The sequence below is a fragment of the Mastomys coucha genome, chromosome X (assembly GCF_008632895.1).
Source record: "Mastomys coucha isolate ucsf_1 chromosome X, UCSF_Mcou_1, whole genome shotgun sequence".
NCBI lineage: Eukaryota > Metazoa > Chordata > Mammalia > Rodentia > Muridae > Mastomys > Mastomys coucha.
Window position 1 is genome coordinate 106,480,906 of NC_045030.1, and position 6,865 is coordinate 106,487,770.

Consider the following 6,865-nt stretch of genomic DNA (forward strand, 5'->3'; position numbering starts at 1 on the left):
ATTTTTAGAATTTTAACTATAGTATATCATAGAGAGCATATTTTCTGGTTCTGTCTATTTAGTGAACTAAAGGCCTCTTTTACCTGGATGGTTATTTTTTCGTTGGGTTTGGGGAAGTTTCTTGCATGATTTACTGAAAATATTTTTTTTATGTTTTTGATAAGATATTCTTCTATGTTGGCTGGAGAGATGGCTCAGCAGTTAAGAGCACTGGCTGCTCTTCCAGAGGTCCTGATTTCAATTCCCAGCAACCACATTGTGGCTCACAATCATCTGTAATGGGATCAGATGCCCTCTTTGGATGTATCTGAAGTCAGTGACGATGTATTCATATACATAAAATAAATAACATCTTTTAAAAAAGCTCCCTTAAAAGACAATATTCTTCGTTATGTGTGTTCGGGTCCTCATATCAGCTGGTGTATGCTGTCTGTTCGGTGGTCCAGTGTTTGAGAGACCTCAGGGGTCCAGATTAATTGAGATTGCTGGTCCTCCTACAGGATCGCCCTTCTCCTCAGCTTCTTTCAGCCTTCCCTAATTCAACAGCAGGGATCAGCTGCTTCAGTCTATTGGTTTGGTGCAAATATCTGCATCTGACTCTTGTTGAGTCTTTCAATGGGCAAACACGATAGGTCCCTTTTTGTGAGTGCTCCATAGCCTCAGTAATAGTGTCAGGCCTTGGACCTTCCCATGAACTGGATCACACTTTGGGCCTGTCACTGGACCTTCTTTTCCTCAGGCTCCTTTCCATTTCCATCCCTAAAATTCTTTCAGACAGGAACAATTATATAGGTCAGAGTTGTGACTGTGCAATGGCAACTCCATCTCTCACTTGATGCCCTGTCTTCCTGCTGGAGGTAGGCTCTATAAGTTCCCTCTCCCTACTGTTCTGCATTTCACCTATGAGTCCTAAGAGTCTCTCACCTCCCAGATCTATGGTGCATTCTGGAGGGTCTCCCCAACCTCCTAATTCCCAAGGTTTCCTGTTTCTATTCTACCTGCTGGCCCTCTAGGGCTTCAGTCCTTTTCCCCCAATACCAGATCAGGTTCCCCTCTCCCCCCACCACCACAACTTCTCCCCCTGTCCACTTTCCCTCCTAAGTCCCCCCTCCCTACCCACTTGTGATTGCTTTCTTCTCCCTCCCAAGTGGGACTAAGGCATCCTCACTTGGGTACTTCAGCTTGTTGACGTTTTGAGTTCTGTGAACTGTATCTTGGGTATTCTGTACTTTTTTGGGGGGGCAGTATCCACTTATTTGTGAGTACATACCATGAATGTCCTTTTGGGTCTGAGTTACCTCACTCAGGATGATATTTTCTAGTTCCCTCCATTTGCCTGCAAAACTCAGGATGTCCTTGTTCTTAATAGGTGAGTACAGCAGAGGACTGCCTGGTCTGTGTTCATTCAGTGAAGAGGTCAGGTGGGGTGGGGGCATCCATGTGGAGACAGGGAGGGTGGGGAGCAGGTGTGGGACGTGGAGCAGTTGGAAGGTGGACCGGGGTGTGGTGGGAAAGAAATATGGAATGTAAAAAATAAATTAATTAAAAAATATATAAAAACAAAATGAGAAAAAAAGATATTTTTCTATGCCTGTAATTTAGACGTTTGGTCTTTTCATAGCACCTCCATGTTTATTCATTTTAATACATATTTTAAAAGCTATTATTGACTTTTACTGAATGATCAAATTCTTCTACCTTGTATTCCAGTCCTGGTACTTCATTTTTCTACGAACCACTCTATCAGTAAGGCTTTCCATTTGGATTACTGAGTTTTTAATTTTGAACTTAATTTGAGTTTATGCTTTCTTAAGCAATTCTATAACTCTCTCTCTTTCTTCTTTGAGCAATTTGCATGTATATGTGCACAAATGTGTACCCTGCATGTGTACGGGGGTCAGTGGACAATGTGTGGTATTGGTTTTCTCTTTTCACAATTTAGGTCATAGGGACCAAATTTAGGGTATCAAGCTTGGCTAAAAGTGCCTTCACCCACTAAAGCCATCTCACCGAGCAGATTTTATTTCTTTATTAAATTCTATTTTTTTAAATCATGAATTGATGTCATATTTTATTCAGTTCTTTGTTGTTGTTCTCTTGGAGTATGTTCATGTTTTCTTTGAGTTGTTTAACTATGTTTATAATCATTATTTTTAGTTCTTTGTTTGGAAGTTCTTCAGAGTCATCCTTTTTTGGGGAGGGCATTACTATGGGCCTGGTAATTTTCAGGGAAATGTGTTGCCTTGTTTTTTCTTTTCTTTTGTTTTGTTTTGGTGTGTGTGTGTGTATGTGTGTGTGTGTGTGTGTGTGTGTGTGTGTGTATGTGTGTTGATTTTGGGATTTATACATATGCTGGGATTTATATATATGGGTAGACTCTGAGCCCCTACTTGACTAAAGTTCTGCTTCATAGGGTTTTCTTTCATGTCTACTTTTCAGAGATGACCCATATACTGCTGTGGTTTTCTACTACACATTACATTTTAGTATCATTTAGAACCATCTGAAACTAGACCTTAATTTTCTCTTCCTCAGTCAACATGCTGAGGGAATTCCCCATGAAGAATATTATATCCTACATTCTAATAGGTATTGGCTGAGGGAGAATATGTAATGTAGCTGGACTGGGAACCATGGACATTTGGCCTATTTTCTTATGTAACCTAGTTGGGTCTTAGAGTCTGGCAAGTATGAATATATATCTGTATCTATATCTATATCTATATCTATATCCATATCCATCCATCCATCCATCCATCCATACATACATACATACATATATGTGTATATGTGCTTATCTTTCATTTGATGATGAAATCTTATGCTGTAGATGTGTAACTATGTGGCTTGATGGTCAGAGAACATTCAATTTCATAATAGGTAGCTCAGATTACATTTGTGAGTCACAGTGATGGTCCAGAAGCAAGTCACAAGCTAGTTCTTAAAATGAACATAATAATCTGAAGAGCATAGTATGGCTTTGCTCCAAAATTCTAAGTGTTAGAGTTGTGATGACAGAGGACCTGTGGCAAAGCTTTTTTATTGTTGTAGGATGTACTCAAAATCAGTAGCTTTCTAAAGGGTAAATAGCTTGAAGTAGCACAACTGACAAGAAAAGGTGTCTTTCACAATACAAAGATACTTACTGAACATTCTTACTCATTTGGTTATAGGACTGAACTTAGGGGGTAGCTGGACAGACTCATACTGCTGGTTCTCCAGAAAAATTTTCTAAGGGAAGAATTCTGAATCTGAGTTACATTTACACCCCATTCTCTGACTTCAAATACCTTAACAACATATGTACTGTAGTTATTACTGCTGTCTGAGTTTAGTCCACATAGTACCAGTAATGGAAAGGTCAGCATGATATCTTTGGAAATGTGGAGGCAATTGAGTATTCTTCAGATTAAATTATGACAAAGGGACAGAGAATTTATATACCACTGAGGTGGGGATGGTAAAAGTATATTACTAGGCTTGGCGGCTGTAAAATGAACTGCTTCATGGTCTTTTGAACAGATATGGAGATAAAAGACTTGGCATATAAATAGCTACAGACTGAATTCCAAGGGATGAGTTAATTGGCTGAAGTAGCTAGACCAGCTGAAGCTGATATAACAGCTGCAATGTAGTCATCACCAAGTTAAGCCTACAATATTGTACTGTCATTCAAGTCCATCTGTTTTCTGTACAGGCTGACTGTGTGAGTTTAGTGAGGCTGTGGTGGAAATCACTTGTATCTTTCAAGCCCTTGATGGTGGCATTAATCTCTGAAATCTTTCCAGAAATGCAATATTGCTTCATAGTTACATATTTTTTTGTAGAAGAGGTTCTGGAGTATACAAGTTGTTGAGTATGGTTATGCACATTATGCCTTTCAGCATGTGAGAAATAGTCACAGCATATTTTCAGGAATCCACTAGACTCGTTGATACACCTGATTGTAAGCTATGTGATCATTATACCACAGTGAAATTTCAATTTCTCTGAAATACTGCCATTTTAGAGCTAATGTCTAGTAATCTTCCAAAAGTCTATTCTTTTTACTCATTATTGTTGTGGGAATATTTAAAAAATAAAAAAACGGATTCATTTTTTAAATATTCCCACAACATACTATGTCACTTTATGATATAGTGCACCCAAGAGAAGGCACATTTTTCTCTCTCTTCAATTAGAGAAGTAGAGTGAATATTATTTGCAAAATGCCTTGTTCAGTCTGGTAAATATTTGAGAGATAACTGAAATCAGAATAGGAATCATATATTTCATTCCCAGGAAAAGGAAAAGACTTTCGATAAGAGATCACAGAGAGCAATATGAGAGAATATCTCAACTGTCTATAAGAATCTAGAGTTCTTTGATTGGCAATTCAGTCTCTGAGAGCTCCCCTGGGTATTCCCCCACCATGGGGCATCAAGTCTCTACATGATTAGACTCCCTCTCCCACTGAGGGCAGACAAGGCAGCCCTCTGCTACATATATGTAGGGGGCCTTGGACCAGCCCATGTAAGCTCTTTGGTTTGTGGCTCAGTCTCTGGGAGCTCCCAGAGGTCTAGGTTAGTTAACATTGTTGGCCTTCCTTTGTGGTTGTCATCTCCTTGAAAGCCTTCAATCCTTCTCCTAACTCTTCCATAGGGGTCTCTGTCCAATGTTTGTCTGTGGGTATCTGCGTTTGTCTCAGTTAGCTGCTGGGTAAAGCCTCTCAGAGAGCTACTATGCTAGGCTCCTGTCTACAAGCATAACAGAGTATCAATAGTGTGAGGGATTGGTGCTTGCCCGTGGGATTAGTCTCAAAATGGGCCAGTCACTGGCCATTCCTTCCATCTCTGCTCCATCTTTGTCCTTGTATTTCTTTTAGATAGGACCAACTTGGGTGAAAAGTTTTGTAAGTGGGTTGGTGTCCCTGTCCCTCCACTGAGGGTCCTGTTTGGCTACTGGAGGTGATCTCTTCAGGTTCCATACCCCCACTATTGGATATCTGAACACACATGTACTGGAATGAGGGCCCTGCCACATATGTAACAGACATGCAGCTCAGTCTCCATGTGAGAGACTCCTCAACAACTGGAGTATAGGCTTTCCCTAAAGCTGTAGCCTGACTGTGGTATCTGTTCCCCAACAGGGCTGCCTTGTGTGGCCTCAGTGGGAGAGGATGTGTCTAACCCTGCAGAAACTTGATGCACTATGGTAGGGGGAATACCAGAGTGGGACGATGCCCTCTCATAGGCAAAGGGAAGGGGGACAGGAGAGGAACTCCACAAGGGGGGCTTGGAAGGAGAAGCATTTGGGATGTAAATAAATAAACAAATAAATAGAATCCAGAGTGATGTACTTTGGAAATTAAGACATTTAAAAATACCATATAACTTGAACGGCTATCTGTGTATCATCTGTCTCTCACTGTGTGTTTGTCTGTCTGTCTGTCTGTCTGTCTGTCTATCTATCTATCTATGTATCTATGTATCTATGTATCTATGTATCTATCTATCTATCTATCTATCTATCTATCTATCTATCTATCTATGTATCTATGTATCTATGTATCTATGTATCTATGTATCTATGTATCATCTATCTGTCTATCTATCTATCTATCTATCTATCTATCTATCTATCTATCTATCTATCTATCTGGACCCAGCAGAGACATGTATTCAGTGCAGAATGAAGAACCTTAACCTGCCATTCAACACTGACTCAACACTCAAGGCTGAGACTATGTATGCCTTGCTAATTAGTAAAAATCGTTCTTGGCTAGTTAAACTGTGAAATCCAGAAGAGACTGTTATACTTTCAAATTCCTAATAACCTAAATTCAAAAGATATTTAAAAAGAGAATGAAAATGTGATCATTATTAAAAGGAAATAAACTGGTATAAAACATTCAGAGGGAAAATTAGCATCAAACATGTAAGTCAAACACTTTATTTGTATTTTAAAAATTAAAATTTTAGGTTACCATGAATGTATTGGCATCTTCACATATGTGTGTTATTATACTTTGTCCTTATTCATTTATTTCCTAAACTGATATTTTCCATGACTCCTTTCCCTTCCAGCTGATTATCTTTCCTTCCTCAATTAAGGCTTCTGCTTTCTTATATTTTTGGTTGTGAGCCTAGCCTTTAATGGTTGAGCCATCTCTCCATCTCAGCTTCTGCTTTCTTATTGTAGGTATTCCATTACCTTCTTTATTTTCTACTCCCTTAAGATCTCTTCTTCCCCTCTCATAACCTACCTATAAATACATATGTATAAACACACATAGAAATTTAAATATATGTGTGTATATGAAGAAACAAATATATGAAGTATTTACTTTTCTAAATCTAGATGAATGTAATGGTTTCCAGTTGTATCTGCTTTCCTGAAAATGCCACAATTTAAGTTGTCTTAGTAGCTGCACAGAATTCCATCTTTTTCTGTTTATTTGTTGATGGATGTCTAAGTGGCTTCCACTTTCTGGCTACTTTAAATACTGCAGCACTAAACATGTGTATGTAAGTATCTTTGTGATATAACTAAAGTATTTCAGGTACATATCTAAAAATGCTATTTTCGCTAACCCTGACAGACTGGAAGGAACCCGAGTCACTCGGCTGGCAGAATTCCTGTGTGCCTGGTCCCGCTGGTCCCAGTTACTCCCAGTCTGTACTTTCTACTTAAGAATGCTTTAGTTATTTGGTGCGGGGAGGGTTAGGGAATTGAACTTCCATAGGAAGTTCAGTATTTTTCTAGTCCTATAAAGAATGTCATTGTAATTTTGATTTAGATTGCATTGAATTTGTTAACTGACTTTTATAATATAGCTATTTTCACTATATGATTTTTTTTTACAATTCATTAGGATGAGTGGTTT